The following is a 15,638-nucleotide window of genomic DNA, read 5'->3' on the forward strand; positions in this document are numbered from 1 at the left end:
TAATTTTATACTCCCCGAGTCAAAATAATTGAGGATTTAGCCTCTAAAAGTTGGTCCAAAATAATTGAGATTTTAGTCTCTCAAAGAAGATATTTTTTCCTTTTCCAAATTTATCCTTGACACATTCTTAATTCAATGAATAATTTTAATGCTTGTTATAGTTTCAAAGCCCCTGTTAATTAAGGGTATTTCAGTCAATACACCTCTTAATATTTAGGAGTAAGTCAATTTCTTAATCCATGTGCCCAAATCTAAAACCTCAATTATTTTAGATCGGAGGGAGTATATGACATTATTTGGCTGGGCACAAAATCCAATTTAAAAGACAATATATTTTGTTTTGTACATATCAAAAGTATCCCTAGAAGGGGTGTCAACGGTTCAGTTTGACCGGTTATTTAAAAATTTTATAATGATAATACCAATTATTCGATTACACTACTATGAATAGTAAAAACAAAACTTTTTGAAACCATCCCAATTATCTTGATATCTCTTGTACATCGGTTCGGTTAATTTCTCGATATTTTTAAAATATCACTTAATGCAATAGAAAAAATATTAGAAGAATTAAGAAAATTGTGATATTGTTGGATGAAACAAACAAACTGCAAATGCAACATTATTGATGAACTTTGCTAATGCAATGACATCTACTTGTAAGGAACACTGTACTATGGAATAAATACTTGTGTTTTCAGCTTCTAAGGGAATATTTTTCTCATAAAAAATACTACAATTATAAAATTAAAAATTGGAAGTGATGTTATGTTGTCCGCAGTTTGATTATGTGAATGACAAAGATATTAGGGTCCAGTTTTGTACTTAAACATTTATTTGGCTTAACTATATACCGGCGTTTCAAGGTATGGTCAATGTTCATAACAATATTGGGGGAAAAAAGTTTGGTAGATACTCCCTCCAGCTTTTTCATGAATAGGAAGAGGGTCTTTGACAACAAAACTATAAAGTTTACTGACAAAGTCGGTAGTATTAGTTTATATTACTGACAAAGTCAGTAGTATTAATTTACTCTAGGCAGTATCATCACTATTCCGAAAAACTGTATAATTAACATGGATATATTATATACTAATTATAAATTTATATTTTTGTTATACATTGAATATAGATGATAGTTATGGTTAGACTTATTTGTAAAAATTTCATGGGGGTGGGAACCCTATTTTGGTCGCTCCATTTAAGTAATACCTGGCGGAAATTTTATTTTGCACCGTTACCCGCTTTTGATTTTAAAATGGTGTAAAAAGACAACTTTGTCCTCTTTTTTTTTTTTTTTTTTGCTTTTGAATCTAAGATCACTATTTTACGCTTTTGTTTGTGTGAAGTTACATCGTCATTGCTAACATCTATATTTGAGTGTTTTGATTCTTCTGCAAGTTAATCTTCGGCAAATTGAAGGTACAATCTTGTAATATATGTTACTTGTAATTTTGAATTTAGCAGTTTGTAATGTGATTTTATATGTGATCACTGGGGATTAACCTACGATTGCGGTTTTTAACCAGCGATTAGATTTTTTGTAATTTTTTTCTGTTGTTGAATCAGTTTGAAACGAAGTTGAAAATGTGCAGTCATTTAGGGTTATGCTTTTTGTGAAATTGATTTTTCAGGGTTTTAAAATGTAGTTATTGATTAATTTTGAAGTTATTGACTAATTTTGAAGTTAAGCGTTTTTTTTTTTTTTTTTTTTTTGTAATTTTAGCAGTTATTACTGTTGACACCCAATTTTGGCCCTCCTTTTTCGTTTAATTAATTTCACTATGCTTCTCAGTCCAGAAAATTCTCCAAAACGAGTTAGGAATATTTTCACTAATTAAGATATATTTCTCTAAAAGTTAAGAACATTTTTATTGTTTCTTAAAAATTACCAAACATCATATTTTATAATTAAAAAATTACTAAACATCATACTTTGTAATTAAAATCATTCGAAAATAATGTTGATATTCCTATATCAATATTGGCGTTGGCATTTTTCCTTTAATCCTATTTATTAATATACTAATCATATTTTGTTCTATTTTTAAAACTAAATAGGTATACATTTTTGGGAATTAATTAGGACAAAGAAGCATATTTTAATTAATTGATTGAAGAAAAAAGGGGATTAGGAAAATGAGATTAGAAATTAACTCTTCTAACTAATACTTTGGGCCAATTGTATTCTACAAAAATCAGGAGCCCAAAACCATTCACAACAGCCCATTCCCCTTTGACCCAACCCAAAACTTATTCAACTAAATCACCCTAGCCCCTTTCTCCCATCACTTGATCACCATAATAACTCCATTGCCCGGATAATGGCCGAACCCTGTTCCAACGGCTCCAAAACGTACCTTTCTCCACTTCTCCTCTGATAAAGATGAGTCCCATCGTCCCCTTTTCAGGAGTCACCTTTTGGAACTCTCAGAAGGTCCAGCCTTTCCTCCCCTCTTTTGGCTTTCAAATTTCAAAATCTCACTTCTTGAGGAATCTATTGAGCTATAAATAGAGCCCTTTAGGTTGTGTTTTAGGGAGGTCAACAATTGGAAAGAATTCCCCTTTTTACGCAAGTTCACAACTAGAGAAAATCTCTCTTTACTCTTAAGATTTTCATTCTCATAAAAATCCCTTTTTACTCTAGTCTTGGATTTCCATAAAATCTCTTTATTGCTTTAAGTTCTTGGCTAAGCAAATCTACGAAAATACTTAAGTTTCATTCTTTTACTAGCCGCAACAACAAAAAACTACTTCAAGCGGATTTGAGGACTTGATGACGACAATAGCCTCAGTTCGCTGCCCCAAGCAGATAATCACACTCGTCTTCTCTTCGTCTTTAATTTTGTAAAAGTAGAAATGTAACGAGTTCGTTCTTCGCTTGTTGCGAGTTAGTGAGAAAAGACTAATCACACTTAGAAGAATTAGTGTTTAGTTTAGTCACTTGGCTAATTTTCTATTTTTGTTATTTGTTAAAATCTGGGATGTTTCTATGTTTAGCATAAATCACTATGATTGATAGAAACTATGAATTTAAGTAAAAGAGGAGATCAACCGATTTGTGAGTATATGATGATAGGAGCAAGGCATATGTACATTTATTATTTGTTTGTTGTTGTTTTCTCGTATGTTCGAATAAATGTCTAAAGAGTTCTGCTTCTTTTACTCTAGTATTTATTATGTATCATGTTAAAGTGACGGGAAAATAGGTTTGAATGTACTGTGAACTGGAATTCGAGGATATTAAGATGCCATGTCATCGTCCTTAAATATAAAACTGGTTGAAATGTTCCTTTTATGGGGGCTGTTGGTTGCTGCTATTATGTGCTTGAGATTTTTATTTTGGATCCCGTGTCTTTAGGCTTCAGAGATTGGGAAATGACATTATTTTGTTCTGTCAAAAATTCTGCTTCCCTTTTACTAACACTTAGTTTGATATTGAATCCCAAAAGCTATAAAAAAACATATTGATGTTAAGTTCATTCATATCTTTCTCTCAAAAGGTTGTAACTAGCTAAGTTGTCAGGCTTCAAATCTTGAAAGAATTCTTAACTAAACCCGTCTCTAGAAGGGATAATAAGGGTCCTGTTTGCTTGTTGAATTTTGATAAAGTGAAGAAGCTAGGATGAATTGGAGAAATAGTGGATTACTATGTTTTCATGATTGCTAAGTATATGTTTGATCTAATGGCTGTCTCTGCTGTTTGTGTGATTAATATCATGTCTAGAAAAACCTCTCTTCCCTATAAATCGCAGTATATGTTGGTTCTAAAATAAGAAAGTAGAACTGCTAAATTTTCATGAAGTGTCATAGGTGGTATGGTCGTGTTCTTCAGAAAATCCTTCTTCATAAAATACGCGCAAAGTCTTCAACGTGTGCAACTTGTCACAGTTTGATGTAAACGCCGTGTGCATTAATTTGTCATGGCTTTACTATAATGTTTGTCAGCTTTTAAACTTATACTTTGAGACTTATCAAAAATTGAAGTGAAAGATCCTCATCGGAAGCTTGAGTTGAGTTTGATTAAGATCAGTTATGAGGTTTAAGTCAAGTCAGGTAATTTGTTCAAGAACTTTGGAAACTAAAAGGTGTATCTGTGGACTTGAGGTCCCCTATTGAGATGAATTAATTCACTGAAGCATATGTGTTACCTTCTTAGTAATTTATTTGTGAAAATAAATGCTAGCTAGCTTCTCTAGTGGTTTTTTTTATTTCTTAAATCTTATGCATTGTCATTGTGTCAAGTAGTCATCGAAGTCTTAAAAGAAGCATGTAATCTGCTAAATAACCCATATAATGGACTGCTGTATTTGGTCATAATTAAAGGCCTGAATCTTCCTCGTGGTAAATATGGGGTGTGTTTGTTTTTTTATCATTCTAGTTTTCTTGGGTCAATTATCTTATTTGCTGTTTTGTATACTCTTTTAGAAGTGAATAGCAATCTGTTTGGACAGTTTGGTTATCATGTATAGAGTTCTCCTCGGAATACATTAAAGTAGCTTGGTCTCAAGACAGTGTGATTTTTATTAGGGAAAAGGGTCAAAAATACCCCTCTACTTTGGAAAAAGGGCTAAACATATCCTCTGAACTTATTTTGGGTCAAAAATACCCCCAATATGTAGGTTTGAAGTTTGAGGGAATTGGGGGAATAAGGGGATCTTATGGATTATTATTTAGTTGTGTCAGGTTTAAATGATGAAGCGGGTTTAAAAAAAAAAAATTGGGTTATTTTGGGGGATAATTTCCGTCAAGACGGGTAGATTTGAAAACTTTAAGGATGAGAGGGATATTTTTGACCCAAAATAAGTTCGGAGGATATTTTTAGCCCTTTTTCCAAAGTAGAGGGGTATTTTTGACCCTTTTCCCTTTTTATTATCTAGTCCTGCTACTTATTTGTTTTTAAAATGACTCTAATCCTTATCCTTTTCTTCCTTTATTTTTCATGAACACCTTGGGAGCAAATGGGGTTGTATTTAAAAACCCTTGCTGCTGCGAGAAGTCTCAGTTTGGGACTTCATTTGTTGCTGAGCATTCTTCTGCACTTCGCTACAAATAGCTGCCTGCTTTAAGGCAATATCTTGCTAAATATAGTTGTTGCCTTGTGGAAATCTCTGTTGCTTTTTGAGCCAAGTTTCTACGGTATTTTGAGTTGACTCGTTATATTTTGAGCGTAATTCCTGCTACGTCTTGAGCTGAATTGCTGCTGCATATGGGTGCAATCTACTGCTGTACTGGTTGCCATTCTTGAGGCAAAACACTGCTGCATTTTTGGGCCACTTTGCTGCTGATTTTGGACCATGAGCGGCTGAATTTTTGGTTGTTTACAGCTGCATTTTTGGGCTGTGTTTTTTGGCCAAATTGCTGCCATCTTTAAAGCTCTAAACCTGTTGTTAGTTGGCCGCTGCTTAGTGCCATTTGAGATTGATAACAGATGCATTTTGAAAAGGTCGGCTGGTGTATCTTTGAGGAAAATAACTGCTGCATTACTTGACTCGAGCTGCCACCTTTGTTAAGGAAAAACGAACAGATGCTACACTTGACAAATGGTTGTTGCCATATTTTTGACAAGTTCCTGCTCCTCTGTCAAAAGAACAAATTGATATACTTGGGAAAAGTTTACTGATTCGATCATGATACTACACTAAGGCCGATGAAATCAAATTTGAGGCCACGCCCCTTCGGAATTGGTTGTCCCTCGTTTTAGTCCCTTCGGTAAAAGGCGATGACGAAAAAGATCTAGATGATGATGGTAAGACAAAGAAATTCATGAACATGTATCTTGGCGAGGAAACTAGGATTGTTGGCGAGCAACTGGATTGCAGTCATGGCGTGTCGGATTTTCTTTCGTCTGAATACCAAATACAGATCCCCAAGCCTCCGTAACTAAAATTCTTAATGTTGTTATGAATCCGAAAAGGATTTTATTTGTGTTTACTTCTAAAATGCCACACTATGAGGTGGCATGTATTTTACTAACATTTTCCTTTCATATTTTGCGAGGTACAAATAATGCGAGGCAGTAGAGCAAATACGTACCAAAAGTTGAAGCGAAGAAATTTGGAAGCACTGTATGTTTGGCCGAAGAACTAGAAAAGGGGAAAATAGGGCTCAATTGAACCCGAAGCTTGCCAATTTAATATTTCGCGATCAGCTTGATTTAATTTCACATTATTAGTAGTGTTGAGTTAATGGTGGGTCTAAACTATAACGAATCAATTCTCGAGCAAACAAATGGTTTTCTATTATTGTGGCCCAAATAATTGGCCCAAAGGTATTCTTGAAAGCAAGATAAAAGGTACATATTCCATTTTTTACATACATACATATTACTTTCCATCTTATCATCTTTTCATCTTTTCATCATGTGTATACATATATATCACAAAAATAGCCATTTTTTGAAACATTATATATGATGTGTCGTGAAATTACGGGATATTCGATGCTAATTTCTTAAGCTTTTGTAACTCTTCAAGCACTTTTGGTGTTATTTTTTTGTGTATTTATGTTATTTTGTAGGATAAGATGTCCGGAGATAATGGAGCAAAACGGAGCAAAATGGCGCAAAATAGAGCAAAAATAGAACAAGCAGCACTTTCTGGCAGCATGTTGTGCATGCGAGTAGCACTTGTTGCAACATGTTGTGCCTGCGAGTAGCATTTGTTGCAGCATGTGCTGCACGCAGGGCATTTTTGTCCACAATTTGTTCTCGTTTTGGAATGTTATATTCTCTTTTAGGGCAGGGCATTTTTGTCCACAATTTGTTCTCGTTTTGGAATGTTATATTCTCTTTTAGGGTTTGTAAAACATTATCTTTGGCCATTCAACACAAGCTTTGGAGCTAGGGTTTTACACCACGCCTTTGGAGGAGAAGATTGAAGCTCGTTAATGATAAATTTCTCAACTCTTTCTTCAATTTCTTGCTTTGTATTGCTTATTTAAGGGTGTTGTATTTTATTCCATAACTTTAATCTTGTTTATGAAAATATTCATTTACAAAGTTGGATGAAATTTCTTGTTATGCTTATGTATTAAATGATTTTTATTGCTATTGAAGTGGATCTTTGTTATTTTAATTAATCTTGTTTTTTAATGTTTCTTAAGGGATTATTAGCTAACCTTAAGACTCGCTCATTTACTTTGATTGAGCTCAGAAGAGGAAATCTAGATTGGGAAGATTAATTAATAAGAATTTGGGTCATTAAACTCATCTAATAACTTAGCGAGGAATAAAAAAGTTACTTGAGATTCAATTGGTTGTGTGCACTCTAAGGCTTGGAAAAGCTTAGAGTGAAATTCATTGATTACTTTCAATGAGATTTTAGAAACTATTATCTATTAACATAAACCCGCTCTTAGTTGTAATATCATAAAATATATTGGATTGTTACTTGAGAGTTTCTTGTATCCATGCTTGTGGTCATTCATCATTTTACTTGTTTAAATCGCCTAGCATATTGTTCCCTGTGGGATCGATCCCGACTCATAGTTGGGTAAATTATATTGCGACGATCGTGTACACTTTCTCTTTGAGGAGTGGATTTGGATGTTATCAATTTTGATGGTGGCTTTATTAATCTTTACATGGGATATATACATGTTTACATCTCATGCATACTAAACTACTTCTTTTGCAAACAAACATACACCATTTTTACATACGTGCATATATACTCTCACTAATCATTTCTACATATGCATACATTTTATTTACATGATTGTAATGACTTTAAAATTGCTATTTGTATGAATCATCATAGGAAATTAGTTCCTTTAGCAGTTCTTTAAAATAGATAATAATAAATAAGAAATAGATAAACAATCCCCCTCTAGTGCTAAGTTAAACTAAATTTTAAAGACTGTCTTCAGATAGGCTTCGGGGGGTGCTTGAACCCCTTCCCCTCGGAGTAAATAAAACCCTTACCTAGAATCTTATAGGTTTCAAAGACTGAAATAGAGTTTACATTTTTACAAATGATTTCCTAATATTTCCTAACTCTGAAAATTTTCAAAACAAGAGGAAACATAGTCGTAAGTTATGAACTAATTTTAATCCGTTAAAAATAGGGCATAACAATTACGGCTGTAGATTGTGTTATATACTTTTTGAGGTTGTCTTGTAAATTTCAGACACATGTGCATGAGCATTGTTGTAACGATCCGTTTGATCGTTATAGTATTTTGACCCATTTACCCTTGTTGATCATTCCCCAGGTCCCTTTAGTATGATTTATGACTTAGTGAATTCATTAGTTTGGTTCCCGAAAGGTTTGAGTGTGATTTGAGTCATTGGTGGAGGAACTAGTTAAGTTAACGAGTTAGAGTTGACCACGGTCAACATCGGGTTAAGGTGCCCGTGTCAATATTTTAAAAGTCCCAACAAGTTTGTATGATGATTTAGGACTTGTCCACAAGTTTTGGTGAGATTCTGAAGAGTTTCAGATGTATTTGGGTTGTGTTGCGCTTGTATTCGATGTTTTACTGTAGTTCCTTGGGGATAAAGGGCTCCAGATTGATCAAATGGCCTTTTTGTTTGTGTTTTGATTGAACGATTAGATCCGTATAGTAATTACGAAGCTATAGCAAAAAGAATTGTCGCATTTCGCCTTCGTATGAGGAACTTATGATCATTTTCGTGCGGACTGTACTTGCAGGTCCGCTGCAGCGAAGCTTGGGACCGCTGCGACGACACTCGTGACTGCTGCAACGAAGCCCGGGACCGCTGCAGCGAAGTTCGGGGTAGGGGGGGGGGGGGGGGGGAGAGAGAAACCTATTTTATATTGAAATTTCGAAGTCATTGTTGACACCTAATTTTTGACCTCCCATAATTTATTTTAATTACCCAGAGTCCTTGAATATTAAACGGAATGAAATATATATATATATATATATATATATATATATATATATATTTTAAAGTCAAAATGATTTTATAAAATTATTTAGATAATATTTTACCATTTCTTATTTTGTAAAATAATTTCTATAATATTTGAATCATTTGGAAATTAATTTACAACAATTATGATACATTTGCTAAAACTAATCAAGGAAATAGTTTAAAATAATTATTTTGTTTAATTTTTAAAATTAGCATAAAGCAATTAGCAAATATTTTACTCCGTTTAAATTCAAGGAATCAGATTAATTAAATGAATTGATCATTTTTATCCCTCAATTTTTAATTTTTTGCATATTCAAAATATTAGAGTTTTATCACTATTAATTGAGTATTTAATTGTGATAAATTCTATAAATTGTTCACTATATGGCAAATAAGGGCTAAAATTGAAATAATTAATTGTTAATTCAAACGTGGCCTTAATTTAAATAGCCAAATTCATGATACTGACTTACTTAAGGTCATTGCAAATTAGCTTTAAATTTGGTCATATTGGTTTATTATCGAGTCATAATTGAAGTGTCCAATTAATGGACATTACTTCAATTTGGTAACTTATTAAAATTTTCATGTATGCCCTCCCCATATACATGTATACACGAATATACACATCTGTATACATATACATATGTGTATATCATGTATACATATATATCAAAACAGGCCCCTCATTAATTCCTTCAAAATTCGGTCGGGCCCAACCCATTAAGGGATTGACCCAGCCCACCTCAGCTTCTAAAGGGGAATACCCCCCTTTCCCGTTCATTTTCAATACCAAACGACGAGAAAAGGCCATAAATAGTCCCTTATCTATGAGAGTAGGTCTAAAATAGTCCCTTAACTATATACTTACCGGTTTTAGTCCTTTAACTATCCAAAAACTTATCAAATTTGGTCTCCATCTATTTTTTTATACAAACAGCGTACAAACTCATAAACCTTCGTGAGATTAATCATTAAACCATTCATCAGACCTATATTTCTCTCTCCCTGCTTCTTTTTCCTCAAGTTCCTCTTGTTAAAAAAAAAAAGAAAAAAAAAGTGCATTCTGGCACTGATGTCGCTCTCGAGTCTCTAAAATTCGAAAAGACAAACTCAGGCACAAAATTTCTGTAACCATTCTTCTCAAACACTACTAAAAAACTGGTAAAAATCGACGGAAAAAAACCGATGGAAAAAACCGACGGAAAGACCGACAGATTCTGTCGGTTTTTTCAATAATTTTTTTAAATCTTTTTTTTTTTTTTAAGAAAACCGACGGATTGCGTCGATTATTTTTTGCACAAAAATGCCCAAAAAAATATAATTATTTGTTATATTATTTTCGAAAATAAACCGATGGAGTCCGTCGGTTTTTTATTTTTATTTTTTTATAAAATCCGACGGAGACGGAGTCCGTCGGTTTTTAGAACGAAAAAACAGTATAAATTAAATCAATGTAAGTATATGAACAAAAAATAATAGTGGTCTAGTGGTAAAGCCCTTTAATGCCAAGGAACATACCCGGGTTTGACTCCAAGTTCCTACATTTCATTCTTTAATTTTCAGAAAAAAAAATAATTAATTGGGTCGGTTTTAATCGATGCAGTCCGTCGGTTACGAAACGCGAGAGAGAACTCGAGGAAAAAAGTTGAGGTTAAAGAATGAACTTGAGGAAAAAGAAGCAGGGAGAGAGAAATATAGGTCTGAGGAATGGTTTAACGATTAATCTCACGAAGGTTTATGAGTTTGTACGCTGTTTGTATAAAAAATAGATGGAGACCAAATTTGATAAGTTTTTGGATAGTTAAAGGACTAAAACCGGTAAGTATATAGTTAAGGGACCATTTTAGACCTACTCGCATAGATAAGGGACTATTTATGGCCTTTTCTCACCAAACGACCCTTAAGAGAGGGGAAACCCTAGCCGCTACAGTCTTCTCACCTCTCTTTCTCCTTGTCATCGCCGTTTATGGCAAAGGTGACAGTGTACTTTTGCTTTACGCAGTGTACGCTCAACCATTTCGGGGAAAACAAATAATGCTTCACCCTCTCTCCATCAAAACACCTCCAAACAGCTATTTCCTTTGCATTTTTGTATGCTTTTTCTGAGAATCAAACGGACAACGAGTACAAAACCTTAATGGTTCTTGTCTCGTTCGATTTTGAATCCATGAATCCCATTGGTTTGATCGAAACCATGAGGATCCGTTGAAATTCAATAAGATCTGACCCTTTATTTGATTTTCACACTCAATCCACACCGCACGATGACGATTGTGAGGAAACAAGTTGGGGGTTTCTACATAAAGGACCCTAAGTTACATGGTTGGACCCTGAAAATTATCAGATAGTCTATTACACTCAAAATACCTAAGTTTTCTAAGCAATTTGCTTCAAAAATTTGAGAGTTCGAGTTAGTTTTAAAATTTAAAAGCTTTGTTATTTCTTTGTGTGGGTTCTGTGGTTCGTGTATTTGGGGTTTGGGGAGCAAAAGAGGTCTCCAAGTCCAAGTCTCGATCAAAGGCTGCGCACAAGAAAGGTAATTCTCTTGCCTTTGTTAATTTTCTTGCCCCTTTGTGTGTAATCTATGTGTTAGTTATATGTAGTTTAGTGTAATTTGGTTAAGTCTGTTTTATATGCTGCTAAAGTTAAATAGACTGATTAGATTGGTTATTATGTAAATATAATTTAGGTGTCATTGGCTTTACAATTTGTTTGCTAAGCGTGTGTTTAGCTTAACCCCTACCTAATACTTTCTTAAGAACATGCTGTAAACTTATTTATGATCCTGTTAATTCAGTTGTTATGTAATGAAAATCCTACACCCTGATTAAAGGAGATAATGACCTTTTTTTTTTTTTTTTTTTTTTTTTTTTTTTTTTTAAAAAAAGAGACTAAACATGTTAAGTTAAGTGTTCAAGTCCCTTGGGTTTATGTTATCCATCCTGTTAAGCTAGTCATGTTCAAAGGTATTTGGATACCACTTGTTCAGTTTGAATCTCATCAGAATAGGATCTAATAAAGACAATTATCATGCTCATTTTATTTGTCTCTATGTGTTGTTTAGAAGAATGGTATTAATCTAAAACTTGGATTTGTTGGTTGACTGCTATGACATCTGCTGAGTATTATGTCCAACCCTGACCTAGAAGTTTGCTAGTCATGCTAATATAGTTGAAATTTGGTTATGATTGGTTGTCCTATTGATTATCTATGGAAAAAAATCTAGACCAATGGGTGCCGAACTTGATCAATATGGCTACATACACATAAGTTTTCTTGATTGACACCAGAATTAGTGTGCCCAACTCTCTGTCTGGGTTTAATTAACATGAGAATAGGTTTTACCTGCCTAAGATATGTCTGCACATGTTTTAGCTAAGTATGGAGTCCCTTATGACCTATGTGTGCTTGATGTTTTGGAATAATTTCTCTGTGGTGTGTGCTAGAGTTAAGTGTTGGTCTAAAGATGTGTTATTGAGGGTAAATGGAACCTTTGTGCTTATTGGACCTGAAACTATAATTGTTGAAGCTAGAAATAACACCTACTTGACTTGAGAGAAGAATCAGACCCTCTATATGCTGCCTTGAATGACTCAGTATCCAAACTAGGAGGCTGGGACTTAGTACCTAAATGAATGTGAGTGTGACTTACCTAGGACCAAAGAAAAAGGGGGATAAGACTTGGGGTTTCTAGCTAACTCAGCCCAACCTCTCTATTCTAGGTTGCTAGGATTCCCTTATAGGAGTTCATATTCTATGGGACCCTCAAAATGTTAAAAACAAGTGGAAATGTGTGGCTTACAATTTGAGTCCCCTTTTAAACAAAAAATGATTAAATTGGTGTGCAGCATTTCACCTTTAAATAGTATACTCCAAAACTGTTGATCTTGGATCTGGGCACACTATGTATACTGTTTGGTCTCATTTTTGTGTGATACCTCCTTTTTCTTTGATTATGTCTACCTTTGTCTAAATAAAACTCCAAAGATATTGAAGGTCTCAACCTACTTTTTTCCTTACCGTTTTTCCCTGGGATTTGATTGATTTTCTCCATGGTATACAATGGGATATGCCCAGATATACAAAGTGTATCCAGTTTTGTATACATGCAAATGTATAGAGCTTGGTATATTTAGTACATGGTAGGTACATCACTTATGTAAGCCATAAAATGTTGGCTTTGTTGTTAGTGCCTTGTCTCAGCTTTGGGCCTCATTTTCTGTGTTTTGGGCCTTGGTTTCTTTCATTATCATTTAGTCTTTATTTGGGCCACAAATTTTAGGCCATCGTTATTTTGATTTGGACCTGTTAATTCCTCTGAATCTTCCTTTATTTATATGACTTTGGTTTGGGCTTCTTGCATTAGTTATGGATCTGTGAACATGTTTTCCATTATAATCTGTTTGTAGTAAATAAATTATTACTTCCCAAACATTTATCTAATCCCACCATTTCCTTTGTGTTTGCATGTGATACCCCCACGGGCCATTTGTGCAACCTCTCTATATCTGGAAACCTGTTGGGCTTGAGGCACAACTATTCCTATTTATTGATTGAGTCCGCATAAATAAAGGAAGGGGCAATTCTGCGAATTGCCCTTTTTTTGGGGTGGTATTTAAATTTTGCCCCTCATATTTGTAGTCTTTAAATTTTGCCCTTCGGCTAAAACCCATAGGTTCTGGGTTCGAACCCCCGCTCATTCAAAAATTTTTGCAAAGCAGAGTTTAAATTTCGCTATGCCCCCTCCGGCAGACTTTTAGTCATGTTTAACTAAAAGTCTGTCGGAGGGGGCAGACTTTGCCTTGAAGCATATATATAATTTTTTTTTTTAACTTTTCAAGGTAAACTTTTAGTAATGCCTTAACTAAAAGTGTGCCCCATAAAACATAACTAAAAGTATGCCCCATAAGGCGTAAGTTTTCCTTAAGGCATAACTAAAAGTTTGCCTTATAAGGCAAAGTTTAAACTTTGCTATGCCCCCTCCGGCAGACTTTTAGTTGTGTTTAACTAGAAGTCTGCCGGAGGGGGCAGACTTTGCCTTGAAGCATATATATATATTTTAAACTTTTTAAGGTAAACTTTTAGTTATGCCTTAACTAAAAAGTGTGCCCCAAAGACATAACTAAAATTATGCCCATAAGGCGGAACTTTTCCTTAAGGCATAACTTAAACTTTGCCTTATAAGGCAAAGTCTATGCCTTAAGAAAAGTTCTTGCCTTATGGGGCATAATTTTGTTATGCCTTAACTAAATTTCTGCCCCATAAGGCATAACTAAACTATGTCTTAGGAAAAATTCTGCCTTATGGGGCAGACTTTTAGTTATGCCGGATCCGACATAACTTTAGCTTTTCCTTAAATATTGTATGCTGGATCCGGCATACACTCCCCCAGTCCTGCCTGGCGAAATTATTTTTTATTTTATGCCTGAGCGGGGGTTCGAACCCAGAATTTCATGTATTCGCCCACCTTTCCAAGCAAAGGGCAAAATTTAAAGACCACAAATATGAGGGGCAAAATTTAAAGACCACCCCAAAAGAAGGGCAAAATTTAAAGACCACCCCAAAAGAAGGGCAATCCGCGCAAAAAAATGTAAAGGAAGCAAATATATTGAAGGCCCATCCATGGGTGAAAATGGAGGCTGGTGGGCTTGGTAGGCCCACCAGCGCCCACCAGCTTGATTTTCTTTCTTTTTCAAATTCAGTTTATATATTATGTACGTAAATGTTGTATATGTGCTGAATGTAAATAATGTAACCCCTATGCATATTAGGACTTAGGAAAACATGTAGTATTTTAGGAAGTCGTCAAACTATTTTCAAACTCGGTTAATGATCAACCTTTTTTGCGGAAAAAAAAATCAAAATTTGGTTGGGTTTTTTTTAGTTTGAAATCCAGTATAATACCATGGCTAAGTGTATGAAAAAATGGATTTTTTTTTTCTGGTTATATCTAAAACTGGATCGATGCAAAAAAAGGCTTTCAAATATTGAGTAAACGAATTTTTGGCTTTAACCCAAAGATAAAAACGACAAAGATGTTTGGAGCTAAAAAAAGAAGAAGGGGAATTTGACTTCAAAATTGGCATTCTTGTATACCCACGGAACAATTTATGGGGCTTGAAATGAATTTGTAGAAAACTTGGATAATTTTATGAGATGGAAAACAGATTTTTGGGCTTGGATAAATTTTGAAAATTGGATTGAGGACTTCTTTGGGCCTGGAAGCCCACATCAAACTTAGACTAAAACAAAGCCGTTTTGGACTGTGTTTGGTCCAAAATTATTTGGACTAGGTTATGATGGTGAGATGAACTTGGACCCCGGAATATTATTGATTTATGGGCTTTAATGATTAAAATGGACCTAATTTAATGAACTTGTGTTACTTATATATATACTAGCAATATATGCCCGTGCGATGCACGGGCTGAACATGTCTATTCACTTTAATCAGTCAGTTTTTAAGGTTTGAATTTTGAAAATAACTTTAAAAAAAATTCCAATTGTTATTATATATAGGAACATATGCAAAATGTATTTTTATGTACCATCACTTGAGTTATAATTAAAAAATGGAGTTGATGGAATTAAGTCTTTGAGATGGAAATAGTCGGACTTTTTTCTCATTATTATGACAATGAAAGATGTTTATCGATGTGAAAAAGAAATTAGTAAGAACATGAGGGAAAATTAATATTTTGATTCTAAATTTTTTATTTTAAATTCTTTAATATCTTATATGTATACTGAC

The 15,638-nt window shown here is 34.1% G+C and overlaps 1 long non-coding RNA gene across 1 annotated transcript; it reads left to right on the forward strand.

Annotated features, from left to right (window-relative positions):
• Positions 1-2,281: 2,281 nt before the first annotated feature.
• On the forward strand, positions 2,282-7,027 carry LOC132643605 (uncharacterized). Its single transcript, XR_009583675.1, has 2 exons — positions 2,282-6,295; positions 6,520-7,027. It is a non-coding gene; the product is annotated as an uncharacterized LOC132643605 (long non-coding RNA).
• Positions 7,028-15,638: the final 8,611 nt, after the last annotated feature.

Source organism: Lycium barbarum, chromosome 6 (assembly GCF_019175385.1).
Source record: "Lycium barbarum isolate Lr01 chromosome 6, ASM1917538v2, whole genome shotgun sequence".
Classification (NCBI taxonomy): domain Eukaryota; kingdom Viridiplantae; phylum Streptophyta; class Magnoliopsida; order Solanales; family Solanaceae; genus Lycium; species Lycium barbarum.